General features: G+C 42.0%; 1 non-coding gene across 1 annotated transcript; it reads left to right on the top strand.

Moving 5' to 3' along the window:
• Positions 1–1,786: 1,786 nt before the first annotated feature.
• On the top strand, positions 1,787–1,858 carry Trnae-cuc (transfer RNA glutamic acid (anticodon CUC)). Its single transcript has one exon. It is a non-coding gene; the product is annotated as a tRNA-Glu (tRNA).
• The last annotated feature ends 12,959 nt before the right edge of the window (positions 1,859–14,817 follow it).

Genomic DNA, 14,817 nt, shown 5'->3' on the forward strand with positions numbered 1-14,817 from the left:
AAAGGAAAAAGAAAAAAAGAAGAGAGGGTGTAAAGAGAAAGAACAAGATGAGAACAGACGTCGTGGGAGTTTGCGAGGAGAGGAATGATAGAGGTACAAAGCGTGTGGTGTGTGAGGCAGGCGGTGTCACAACTGGTTATCCGGGGATTATTCCAACACGAAGAGAAGGAAAGACCACTGGTGACGGCGCGTGGAGAGTTATTAATGTTAGAAAACATCAAATTAGTGAACGGGAACAGGAGCAGGGAGGGAAGGGAAGCCTGGGAGAATTAAAGGGAAACTGGACGAAACTGAGGCCTACAGGGCAGCGTCTATTAGTAAAGGGGGAGGGAGTGAGGCAGGGAAATGGTCGGTCCGTGGGCAGCGCAAGTAACATGGAAGAATGGTAGGTCAGGGAACATAGCGGGTGCGGTGGTAGCAAATCCAAAAGCACTTACGAACATGAAGGTCATCTTTTTGGGGTGCTGCAAGAGAGCTCTTTTTTTTCGCTTTTTTTGCGAACTTACCCAGTCTCCACACGAGAAAAAAAAAAAATTGTCTGCCATGTATAGGTCGGCCTGGCAGGTTAGCGAGCGTGGCGAGGAGTCTGCTCACCTGATGCGACCCAGCGGGAGCGGCGGTGGCTGCAAGATCGTCTTCCGCCCCGTCCCATTACCTGGGCACACGACTGATCGACCCGCCGCAACGGGGGATCTTAGCGGTCGTCTCGGGGTCGTCTCCGCTCGGGGTTATTGCTTTTAGAAAGGGCCGCGGGTGAGAAGGATCAGCCCCCACACGGATGGTCGCCCACACTTTCTCTTCAATTCATCATTTATTTACCGGGGTCTGGACGGAAACCCCACGTCCCCACGCGTCCCAACACCCCGCGAGGAAGAAGTGCAAGGCAGCATTTTTTTGTCTTCCGTTCCTGAAGTCATTATTTGATGGCACAAAACTACAGTAAAGCAAAGTAAAATACAATAAGCATTTCATATATGTTTCATAAAAGTGAAGACAGAACGACTGGCAGAAAGTATTCGATAAACAAACAATTCCGCGTAATATAACCACCATTCACTATAATTGAGCACACAAACACTCGTACAAATAAATATACCAACCGCAAAACAAACGTTGAATAAACCAGTGAAATTATCCTCCTAAATCCTTAAGACTCAATATCGAAAACCTCTTAGAAGAGAATCCTGTATATACGTAGACTACTAGCAACTCTGACCACACACACACACACACACACACACACATACACACACACACACACACACACACACATACACACACACACCCTCCAGACGGATTCGATAAACGATTTCTTCGGGCAGAGCTACTAGGGGTCTGAGGTGGGAAAGAGATGGTGGGGGGGGGAGAGTATGTCTGAGGTGGGACAGAGAGGGGGAGGGCGAATGAGGTGGATGGAGGAGACAAGAAGGGCGCCTCAGATGGGATAAAGAGGGAAAAAGGGAGGGCGTTGTGCTCCTTAACGATGGCAGACATCAGAAGAAAAAAAAAGGCAGCCTTTGTGTGTGTGTGTGTGTGTGTGTGTGTGTGTGTGTGTGTGTGTGTGTGTGTGTGTGTGTGTGTGTGTGTGTGTGTGTTGATTCGATTTCTGTTTCTTAAATGACCACTTTTCCTTTTCCTCATTTAATAATTCAGTGCCTCCCACTTCATCACCTGGGTCGTTTCATTACCGTCACCAACACCACTATTCTCGTGACCACAGTCACTACTGCTACCACCACCATCACTACTGCCATCACCACCACCACCACCACCGCGATTACCGCCATCCCGTGTGGTCTAGTGGCTAGGATACGCGGCTCTCACCCGCGAGGCCCGGGTTCGATTCCCGGCACGGGAAAACGTTTTACAAAAAAAGCCTTGCAAGGAACTAAAGATTTGCTGCTGTTAGACTGTCCTTTGTAAACAATCACTATCATCACCGACACATCTCGGCAGTCCTCCCGCTACCTTTTCGTTTTTAGACTTTTTTTAAAAACAAAAAAATTGATGGTCTTTTTTTTTCGACATTTTTGTGTCCTCCGGCCTCCCTCACACGCATGAAATGAAAAAAAAATAATTATCAATCAAAATCATTACCATAATGTTCTCTTTCTTACACAAGTGGATAAAAAATCCTTATATATCAGTGAATAACAATACTACTTGTATAGGGAATAAAGCCAATTCACCTGAATTCCTGGGATCATTATTGAGACAGACTATCAGGCGCCGTGGTTGGGGAATTCCGGCCGTGACACCCGCTTAAGCTCCTTGAGACTCCCCCTCCTCACGCCTCAAGGGGAAACAATAAACAATTCATCGCCGCTAAAGAGGATGGAGACAAGGTTTCAACACCTGGATTCCCCGACGTAGTGTTACTAATTCAGGAGGGCAATAGGTCACTGTCATTCTCGCGACGTCCGGGGCTGCGGGTGGCGGATGAGCGGCTTTCGCGCCTGCCTGATCCCTCATCTGAATAGTTTGTGCCGCTCCACCTGCGCTCTCCATCTGGCTCCGGAAGTCACTCTCGCTATTTAAATTGACTTGAGGTGCTTTTATGATAATCTGCTCGTCTTTCATCCCAGTCCATCCGTCATATTTCACTGCCTGCCCGCTGCAATATCTGTCTATCTACATGCTTTATCTCCAACCGCCCGCTGCACTGAGCCCGAAGCATTTGTCTATGAATAGTTTGTATCTCTACCCATCCATTCCGTGCATTTGGCTACTTGCCCGCTGGCGCGCCTCCCAATAAACAGCAAGCAAGGTTCGTTTTCTACCAAATACACGAAATGTATTTTGAAAACACTCAAACGTGATCGTCCCGCGCCAGTCTCAGGAACACGACAGGTTTTCCACACGGTGCGGACACCTCCCCCGCTGCTGGAGCCCTGCCAGACACGCTTCCCTTCTCCCCCATTCCCCCCTTTCTCTCTCTCACCGGTTTAGGCAATGCGGTGAGACCTGCCAGGAATAATGGAACTCCCAGGTTATGTGACCCCGGCACTCCAAGCACAGCCTCCTCGTCATTCATCTAATTCCTCAATCAATGGAGAGTCAATTTCCTTCTTCACGACATTTTTGCTTCCTCTCCCTCCTCGCCAGTTTATCATTTAATCAGCAAGACTCGAGGCTTCCCCGTCTTAGTATGTCCCCTTCATTCAGTCCAGGTACCTATCATTCTTCCTCCTCCTTCTCCATTATCTGTACGACACACTGGTTACCTTACATTACCTTACATTACGCTCTTCCTCCGCCTCTTCCCTCTCCTCCTCTTCTCTCTGTACGCTATTACATCCTTACTCCTCTGGCCCGTCCTGCCCCCGAGCCCAGTTATGTACAAGCTCCTCAACACTTTAATTAAATTACAAGACAAATTGGTTTTGCGAGACTGACAACCATGTGTGTGTACCTGGGACGCTTTACATCACAGCGCCACGCTGCCTACACGCTCACGCACACATCTGAACATAAATAACACCACCTATACTCACTTGACGCACAGTACTTTGTCCCTACACCTACCGTTTTCTCTCCCATTTCCAATTCACAAATCCAAAGAACCTCGTCCATCATCACCCACATGTCCTCTCTCTCTCTCTCTCTCTCTCTCTCTCTCTCTCTCTCTCTCTCTCTCTCTCTCTCTCTCTCTCTCTCTCCCCCTCTTTGTTTATCTATATTCCCTTCTATATCCTCTCTATCCACAGTTCCTTCACCTCTACCTATTCACACCTTTTTCACACCCTGCCTTCTCATCTACACTCTTTTTTCCCTTCCCTTCCTCCTTATCCACACTCCCTACGGCCACTCCACGCCTCTCGACCTACCAGTCTGCCTGTTTGTCCGTCCATCCACACGCCACCACAACCCAGAAACCCAGGCCAAGCTAACCAACTCCACGCCCTCTCTCTACCTACCTGTCTGCCTGTCAGTCTGTCCATCCACGCGCCACCGCAACCCAGAAGCCTAGCCCAGGTCTTCCCCGCCACCCTGCACGTCCGCGCTTAATGAATGTTCCGTGTCAATTAACTTTCGTGTTGTCAGAGTTTTCAGAGCGACGTAATCAACAGCGGCGGCTAAACTTGTGCTTTACCTTACTAGTGCAGCGATGCATAATGAGGTATGACCTGTTAACACACATTTGCAGGCACGCGCGCGCACACACACATACTTACACGCTTACCCACCTAGCTATCTACACACACACACACACACACACACAAAGAGAGCATAATCGTGTCACTTCGCAGGATCCCAGTCTTTCTCTTTTGTCTGTTTGTCTCTCTCGGTCGGTCGGTCGGTTAGTTGGTCTCTCTCTCTCTCTCTCTCTCTCTCTCTCTCTCTCTCTCTCTCTCTCTCTCTCTCTCTCTCTCTCTCTCTCCTCGGGTCCTTCACCTTTCAACCACACTGACAATTTCACTCATCCGCTGTAATTCCTTTCACCACCAATATCAAACTCAAACCCTGGCTGCGCTCTCTCTCTCTCTCTCTCTCTCTCTCTCTCTCTCTCTCTCTCTCTCTCTCTCTCTCTCTCTCTCTCTCTCTCTCTCTCTCTCTCTCTCTCTCTCTCTCTCTCTCTCTCTCTCTCTCTCTCTTCTCTTATTCACTCCCCCGGCTGTCTCATTCACCCCGCTCCTCTCCACACTTCTCGACTTCCTCCCTCTCCTTTTGTAATAGGATGCACGAGATGGGAATACAGATAAGCTTTCATCTGCAACCATAACCGCCACCGCAGCGACCTCCAGCCTACCGCGCATTGTCAAAGGAGGTCACGTGAATACCTGAGAGGGAAGGGTAGTCGAGTGCTGAGGGAGAGATGTCAGCGTTAGGGAAAAAGGGAGATCTGATGGAAAGGAATGGGTATGAGAAAAAGAAGTGGAGGGAAGGAGATGGAGTAAGGGAAGGGTTAAAGTCGAAACAACATGTAAGTTAGGGAAATGGGAAGGGAGAAAATGGGAGAAGGTGAAAGATTACATAAGGGATAACAAAATAACAAGCAATAGAGGATTAATTAGTGGGATGTAAGATTATAAGGGGGAGGGGAAGGATAAGAATCTGGGGCAATGAATTTAGGGAGTAAGGGAATAGGAGGAATGGGGAAGCGGAAGCGGAAAGAAGGAAGGTAGGGCAAGGAATAAGTGTGAGATTACATGGGGAGAGATAACAAATGGGGCAATGAATTAGAGGAGCATGGAAATTGGTAAGTGGGGTGGAGGGTGGAAAAAAAAAACGTACACCAGAGACGATATGAGGTATTTTAGGTGAAAAGGGCAATAAACAAAGGGAATTAGGGAATGAGATGGAATGGAAAAGTGGAAAGAGATGAAGAGACATTAACATATGAAAGAAATGTAGGATTCAGAAGAGGAGGAGGGAAAAAAGAACAAAAGATAAGTAAATGGAAGAGATAAGGAGAGGGTAAAGTAGAGACACACTACACTACAAGGGGATGGGTAAAGCGGAGGGAGGACAGGACGTATTAGAAAGGGGAAGGGAGGAAAGGAGAGGAAGGGAAACGATGGGGGTGGGAACGGGAACGGAAGGGAATAGATTAAGGGTAACAGGTTAAGCCGGAAGGAGAAGTGATGTAAGGAAGAGAGGAGAGAAGGGAAGGGTGGCGAGGGAGAAGCTTTTTAACGGATCATACGAGAAAGGGAAGGGCTGGGAGGGAGTCAGAATGATGAATTGGTACATTGTAGGGTATGGGATAGAGGGATAAGGTGAGAGAGGAATGGAAGCAGTGTGGATAACGCAAGAACAGGAAGGCATCATATGAAATGGGTAAGAGATATGGGCGAGTAGAGGAAAAGATGCAAACATGAAATGGGATGAATGGAGACAACAGGGTATATAATAAGTCTATAGGATGAGAGAGGTGGAGGAGTGATGGGGGTAATGCAAGAAAGGGTTGATACTTTTATGAGGAAGGGCATTGATAGGGTAAGAGAAAAGAACAATTGTGAAGGATATGGAGAGTTTTTTTTTTTTCTTATGTGGGAGGGGTAGAAAGTAAAGGAGTTTTTTTATCATTCTTCTTCTTATCATCATCATCATCATCATCATCATCATCATCATCATCATCATCATCATCATGAGGCAAAGGCAATGAAGTCTCAGACACATCAGCGAGGCAAGACCAGCTTCCTTGACCCCATTAGCTAAAGATCATTTAAGTCACCTTATATTATGAAGGAAACTGTCCCCTAGCGGCCCCCTCCTCCAAACACACACACACACACACACACACACACACACACACACACACACCAGATACATTACACACACACACAAAGCACACAACAAATAAACATTTAGTAACATTTTCATAAACTCCACGTGGACGAAAGAAAAAAAAATAGAATAAAAAACAAAAAACAAGAATAAAACACCCACCAAAACAAAACAGACACAACAACACAGAGCACACAAAGCATAAACATTCAGTAACACCTCCATAAACTCTACGTGGACAAAAAGAGAAAAAAATAACAAAAAATAAGGTTAAAAAAAAAAAGGGGGGGAGCGGCTCAGTATAATAATCCCATAATACATTCGTAGTTTACACCCGTCTGGGAAACGCGCACCAGGTAAAAATCGTGACACCTTAATAGGGCCATCATCACTAATTGCTGCAGTATCCTTTTTTTCCCTCGATTTTTCAACCCTTTCTTCTGGTAGCAATTGTGTGCCACGCCTGAGCGGAGGAACAGCACCCTGGCGACGATCACTGGACTGCAGGATAGAGGGGAGAGAGGGGAGAGAGGGGAGGGAAGGGGCGCAAGCTCAAGTGCAGTGATGTCAGGCCTGCATGATTGGGGGGGTGCTGCAGTGAGGAACTTCTCTCGCTCTCTGACTGGCTCGTTGATTGACTGACCGACTGGATAAGGTGTTGGGGTATTGATGTTTTGAGTTTCGTTCGTTCTTCCGCTTACTGACTGACTGACTGACTGACTGGTTTGCTGACTGGCTTACTGGTTAACTGATTGAATGACATGACTAGCCGAATAATTGAGTGTGTGTGTGTGTGTGTGTGTGTGTGTGTGTGTGTGTGTGTGTGTGTGTGTGTGTGTGTGTGTGTGTGTGTGTGTGTGTGTGTGTGTGTGTGTGTGTGTGTGTGTGTGTGTGTGTGTGTGTGTGTGTGTGTGTTCTGGCTTACGTTGACAGGAATATAAAGCTCCACGTTTATATTTCCGTAATATAGACCAAAAAATAAACAAATAAATAAAATAAAATAAAATAAAATAAAAATACAGGCCACATTGAACATGTGACACTCTTCTTTCAACATTTATCTATTTCTATATATTCTCTACTACCAATAACCTGTCTATGTTGTTGTGCGGCGTTTAATGCATAACATTCGTATACAAAAATAAATAAAACGTAAAAAAATTTTTCACTTTTCTTTCCAGTTCGAAATCAAAAAGTTGAGCAATGAAGCGAAATATAGAATAAAACTTTGTCGTATTGACAAAACGAGAGACATTGAACAAACGAAGTTAAATAAACGAAGGTTTGTGTTCCGGCAAGGAAATTAAATGAGGTGACGCATCAACCACGGAATTTACGTGAAATGAATACCCCCAAAAAAAACGTGAATATTAGAATCAAACTCAAGAAAGGGTGATATTTTTTTTTTTTTTTTACTGCTATGGACCCACAGAAAAAGGGAAGAGAACATGAACTTTGTCTTTTTTCTGATGTACAACTATTCAAGAGACTGTGTCACTGAAACTAGCGTGAAAAAAGTTGGGACTATGGAAATGAAAAAAAAAAACTTCCAGCAAAGAAAATATATGTTAGCTAAAATAAATAAATAAATAAATAAATAAATAAATAAATAAATAAACAAAAAATTATAATACACAAAGTAAACAAGCCGCAATTAAAATCACCAGCCAACAGGAAAGACACACAAGTTGAAAACGAAATACAAAAGTGTGCATTGTTATTTCCAGGGCGCGAGGAATTAAATATAAGGCAAGATGGAAACCCTTGGCACTTATGACAGCTCCACCTTGCATTTTTACTTTTTTTTTTTTTTTTTGTGTGTGTTACTGATGCGTTTCTGTGCTGTGCAGCTCTTCCTCTGCTGTTTCACAAATTACTTTTTTTTCATTGTGTATTCTTTATTCAATTAACTACCTGACAATATATGTATTCCTCTCATTCAAGCTTTCTGCGTATTAGTTAATACAAGAATTGCATTCTTTTTAGGGTTTCGTCACCTTGTCATCCATCACCTTGCATCACAACAGGCTGTAATTCATTTTCATTGTATTTTCAGGATTCTAGTGATAGTTTAACAAAGATTCTGCGGCACTAACAGAGAAAATACCTTTCAAAATCCAACTAATCATCTCTGTGGCTTTTGAAAATAGTCCATATGGAAGAAGACACCGTTTAAATATGCTAGCTAAAAGACGATTAGTATGTGCGTTCTCGCGAGCACCGTGCGACATTCAACAAGAAGCAGGCAGGACAACAGGTGATTTAGTATTGCAATTTACTGAAGTCCACACCACCACGCGAAGAAAGGAGTCATAATTTCCAGTAGTCACCATCCGTGGTCATAAAAACCCTAATGATAATGACAGCAATGAGACAGGGATTTGGACGCTTTAGTACAGCAATTATTTCTAAGCCAGGAGTAATAGCCGGGATAAGCATAACACCTTAACACGTCCCAGCTTTCATCGTCGCAGCAAATCCCTTCAGGTATCAGTATGAACAGTAGCCTTGTGTGTTAAGTAAAAATTAAAAAAATAATTGAAAATATGTTCACTACCTTTCATTAAATCAAAACATTTTTTTTCTCTCATCAGCTGTAAAATGAAAAGCTCAATTTTAAAGGAGTGGAAAATAAATTATTATACTACCGGCAAAGTGTCAGCCACTGAAGGACGTGTGACACTCAGGAAACAAACATATCACGCGATGAATATATAAAGCGCCATATTTCATCCTACATAATGTCAATATACAGTGAGCCCCGTGTCACGAACTGTATTATTTGATGAAATTATTCACGCAAAGTTGACACATAATAATAATGACTATAACTGCATGGCCGGACGTAAACCTTGGGTAGCGAAATGTCATGCATTAAATATTCATGCAAATTGTCAACTTAAATTACGAGAAAAATTCATTCCTTTTCATCCCTAGTTACGAGCGCCATCTTACGGTCACTGGCCAGCGAAACAATGCGTAATAACACCGACAAGGGAGTTAGACAAAACTCGAGAACGCATTTTCACAGCTTTTAAGATAAGATAACCCGAACAATTAGACTTACGGTAAACGCCAGAATAATCTCGCAATCACGCAGGTGGAGACAGTCACGTTATTTCCATTACACGCAGGTGAAGGAAATGATGAATACGACAATCAGGAACAACATGACGCCTCAATCTGCTCATTTCACGCCCATGAGTCTTTCCGCCTCCGCCCAACAATAGCGAGTGGATGCGGCAGGCACCCCCCTTGGTCCAATGAGCGGCAAGGGAAGAAAATGAAGGGGATGCGGGAGGAGTGGGGGACGTGGTGCGAGAGACGTGAAGGCCAAAGGTTCGGGGTGACATTGAAAGCATCAGGTAAACGTTCGCATCCTCGCCAGCCTTGAATAGAATGAGGCCACTCCATTTCAGTGTGTGTGTGTGTGTGTGTGTGTGTGTGTGTGTGTGTGTGTGTGTGTGTGTGTGTGTGTGTGTGTGTGTGTGTGTGGGTGGTGTGTGTGTGTGTGTGTGTGTGTGTGTGTGTGTGTGTGTGTGTGTGTGTGGGTGGGTGGTGTGTGTGTGTGTGTGTTTGTTTTGGTGCATAGGAACAAATTGCTCTTGAAATGGTACGAACATGTAAAAGAAAATAAAAAAAAATGACGTCTGCTTCTCTTGTTGACAAATTTCGAAATGAAATATAACTCAATGCATCCACGTTTGTTTACTTACGTTAGTGTAAACATTGTATAAGTAAGACTGATTTGTGAAGGCTTGCGTATTAAAACATGTGAATAATCGTATTTACAGTAATGTTGACATATTATAGATTAAGGGTTTAAATGCTTTTCGGACAAATAACCAGATTATAAACACCAATAGACCAATTTGAGTAGAATGATCATAACCTGAACTATTGTACACGTCAGCAGTTTACCTCCAAATAAATACCAATATACATTTCATCGGCGAATATTGAATAAACAGTGAAGGTATTGGGTTATTCACGTCCTCCAGACACGGTTTGCTACATGAGCGATTCCTGAAGTATATATCACGCGTCAGTGTATGTTGCTCGGAGCAGGCAACCTACACACTAGGTATTTCGACACGCCGCTAAATATTTTCCCATTATGAATTGCATTTCAAAGAGACACCTATCAATAAATGAGATGAAAAAATACAAGTCACAAACAAATTACGCAATAATAATTTCCACTTAATGTGTGAACAGTGTTGCAGGTGATGGTATTGGCTCTGTAAATCTTGACGACTTCACTGCTGCTGTTACTTGCGACATAATGTATTTAATTAAATAGCAAATTACTATGCGCATGTTTTCAAAGTCAAAATCAACGTTTGCATAACTAGTTTTGTTTACACAGATACATTTACTCTCAACATATAGCAACCCCGTGCCGGCGGACAGCGCACCTTCCCATTCAACTCGCGGCCACAAAAAGCGCAGCCTCTCCACCATGCAAAGTGGTATCAAGCGGCTCCACTCAGCTCCCTCTCGTCACTGAACAGAAAGTCACGTCGAGTAGAGCCCCTCGAACAATGCACACAGCCAGCAGTGACCCGCACCGCAGCCTCCCTGAGTACCCGCTCACCGCCACGAGCACCATCGGGCACATGTCAGTCATAACATTTCGACAGATGAGGCAAGTGGGAGTTAGTGGCGTGAGTAAACGCAGGATAATCCGGTGTTACTTTACTTTAATGTTTGCTGACTACTAGTACCAGCAAGTTATATCATTATACGAGTTCTGCTAAGGATACTGACGTCATCTAACCCTAACACCTAACCTAGGTGAGTACCGTAGATAGCCTCTAGATAGATAACCTGTAGATAGCCCCCTATTTTTTTTTTTCTTTTAAAATAAGTATTTTGGAGTATTTAGAGTCATTAATTGATTTGCTCAGTGTTACCTAATAACACTAATAACAACATACATGGTTTAGTATTTGCAGTGAGCAGGATTTCTGAAATATACTTTTCACTAATTCCTTTTCACTTCATAATTTTCTAAAATCTTATTTTACAACTGATGTAAAAATCAAATGTAAAGATCACCTGATTAACATTTCTATTTTCCATGAAATTTAAAACTCCCAGATATTATGAACAATGCGCCACTATTTTCGCAACTAATGTGCATTTCATAAATTACCTACATTTATTTTTACGCTAAAAATAATAAATTAACGCTTGTTTTCGCAGCGCTCCCTAAAAAGTCTCGTTGCGTATTCAATTCCATACGGGTGATATATATATATATATATATATATATATATATATATATATATATATATATATATATATATATATATATATATATATATATATATATATATATATATATATATATATATATGCCTCCGTTATCAACGGAGGCCGTTCATAACGACCTCCTAAAAAAACATCATGGAAGGATGCATTTCCTAAGATTAGCCCTTTGACTGCCACTTGGTACACCTTTCCCTAATTACCAATTACTCTGAGACAACTTGTTCTACAGCCGCAACCAATTTTTGAACTGCGAAGAAATTGCAAAATGTATTTTTTTTTTCATCGCTAACTTTCTTGTTGATGCTTATAAAGACTTCATGCATTGCTTCTGGTGCTGCTAATTGTTTCGTGTCGCAGTGAAAGGGTTAATGAGATATTAATGATTTGGAATGTTAAGAGTAAATGACGCAAAAACGTTTAATAAAAATCACTTCGTTTAATAAATGAGAAAGAACGGAGAACGTCAACGCTGAGCTGGTGTAAATGATTTGAATTACCATGGATGGAGGCATGGGTGGGTGTGTGACCGGATGGGTGTACGAAGGGAAGGGAAATAAAGCCAGAGTTCAGTTGCGGCTGAGTACATTATTTCCATTAGTATTATGGGCCTACGTACATAAGCCACACCATTCACACATAACAATCAGCACCCTCACCTGCGTCTATGAAGGCTGGGCCGGTGTTCAAAACAATCTGCATCTGCCAACTGACGATCACCTCAAACTGCAATACAAAATGTAAACAATTCATCAAAGCCGAGACGAAACCGAAAAAAAAAAAAAAAATGTAAAAACCCCATATTTCATATAGTTTTACGCAGAAAAAGTGGAAATTTCCATGTATATGTCACGTGCTTGTGTTTTATTCGCATGATGTTCACTGAATTTAAGGTTGCAACAATATTTTGTTGAATGTTCACCCGTAAAGCGGAAGTAACTGTTCTAGTACATGTGCAATTAATCATGACGCAGAGAGAGAGAGAGAGAGAGAGAGAGAGAGAGAGAGAGAGAGAGAGAGAGAGAGAGAGAGAGAGAGAGAGAGAGAGAGAGAGAGAGAGAGAGAGAGAGAGGATGGGGGGGCGATGGGCTGTTTTATGCTCAGCTCCAAGGAAAAGGCAGTTATCATTATAGAATTAGCTACCCTTGTGAAACTATCCAAGAACTGGGCCAAGACATTCCCAAGGCGAGCCGCTGTTACGCCAAGCCTGTGCATTTAAATACCCAGCCTTTACTGTACACCATATAGTGAAACGTGGTAAACGTAGAATAAAAATTTAAAGCCGTTCCTGCCACTGGGCCACACGGCAGCTTTGTTTGGTCACTCAGCCCTATCACATTTTCCACCGACAACCCCCGCGAGGCACCGTAAACTCCACATCAAAAAGTTAGGCTAGGGAGTCCAACTAGTACACGGCCCCGGCTGATGTTACAGACCCCACGCCGAATCATTCTTGTTGGCGGAGAGAGCGATGCGATTCGTACGCTGACCTACTGCAGTTTGCTTTAATAGGAATGAACTGCTTTACGCAAATTATCAGCAAATACATGGCAGAGTACAGAAATAAAAAACAATGCAAGAATCTGAAGTTTTTAAAAGGTATAAAATTCAGTAACTGAAACATTGGGATTTTTTTGTCACAGCATCGAGGTTATATGGCACCTATACACAAAGGCAACACTACGTACACACTGATGACCCATACCAAAAAAAGAAATTACCTATAGAGCTCGATATGTTTACTTACATCGACCGCATTAATTAGTTAATTTTTGTTAAGAACACTTCGGGCATGAAAAGTGCGAGCAAATGTATTTTGTTCCATTGCACTGACATTTAGTAATCGACCGTCACTTTCTCCATAAAATAAATAAAACAAAATCCAACATAAATCTAGATGAAAAATAAATAAATTAATGACAATGTTGCTGCTGATGATGATGATCAAGATAATAATAATAATGATAATAGTAATAATAATAATAATAATAATAATAATAATAATAATAATAATAATAATAATAATAATAATAATAATAATAATAATAATAATGATAATAATAACAATAATAATAATGTTAATTAATTAATTAATAAATAGGCATGAATTCATATTACATTTTGTATCAACTTTCAGCTCATGTTTCAATTACTTCGGGCAATCACTAATCATTTCCCATTAAGCAGTCTTTCTGGGAGCTATGTCTCTCGTTTAGTTCATTAAAATTATGCAAAATTGCAACATGATTACGAAAGACATCAATGACAGCAAAAGGAGTGATCGAGTAAATGAAACCTCATTAATTATCATCTGCAATGTTCAGCTAAAATCGTCTAGTTACAAATGAAATAGCATGTGTTATTGAGCCATTAGCAGTTAAAAGGTTAAATATCAATCTATCAGTTTACATGAAATCAGCCCCTGACTTTTAGCTTACAGCCTGTACACGATGGCAAGAGTCTGGCCCAGTGCAAACACAACATATGAGAGAAAACACGATAACATTGTCTAAAAAAAATAGAACTAATGGACTTTATATGTATGCACTCCAGTACTCCTATGGTAAGAATGGGTCACTATTTTTGCATAAAATGACTGGGAAAACCATTTATAAGCTCCTTGATCTTACTTAATCTGATGTTTTGCGGGAAATAAGTCTCTCTCTCTCTCTCTCTCTCTCTCTCTCTCTCTCTCTCTCTCTCTCTCTCTCTCTCTCTCTCTCTCTCTCTCTCTCTCTCTACTAATGATATCATGCGGTCCTCTTGTTGCAACATTGAGTACCTGTACATCTACCAGCCAATCAACCAATCCATCATTCACTAGTATATAAACATCTAGTGAATCAATAAACAATCAATCAATTAAAAAATCAACCAACCAGATAACCTAATAACTGATAAATAAACGCAAAGAAAATAAACAAGTGAAGATAAATAAATAAACCAATAAACAAATCAATAAAAAAACAATCAATTAGTCAAGCAGTCACTGTCAACTATTCAAGCAGTTATGTAGTCAGTCAGTCAGTCTGTCACTCAATCAGTAAATTAGTCAGTCAGTCAGTTAGTCAGTCAGTAAATCAGTCAGTCATTCAGTAAATCAGTAAATCAGTCAGTCAGTCAGTCAGTCACTCAATCAGTCAGTCAGTCAGTCAGTCAGTCAGGCAAGCAAGCAAACAAGCATTATTACCAATCACATCAAACATAGTACTCAAATCCCCATGAACATCGAAAACATATATACAGGACACGAGAGAGAGAGAGAGAAAGAGAGAGAGAGAGAGAGAGAAAGAGAGAGAGAGAGAGAGAGAG

The sequence above is a fragment of the Scylla paramamosain genome, chromosome 5 (genome assembly GCF_035594125.1).
Source record: "Scylla paramamosain isolate STU-SP2022 chromosome 5, ASM3559412v1, whole genome shotgun sequence".
In the NCBI taxonomy this organism is placed as follows: Eukaryota; Metazoa; Arthropoda; class Malacostraca; order Decapoda; family Portunidae; genus Scylla; species Scylla paramamosain.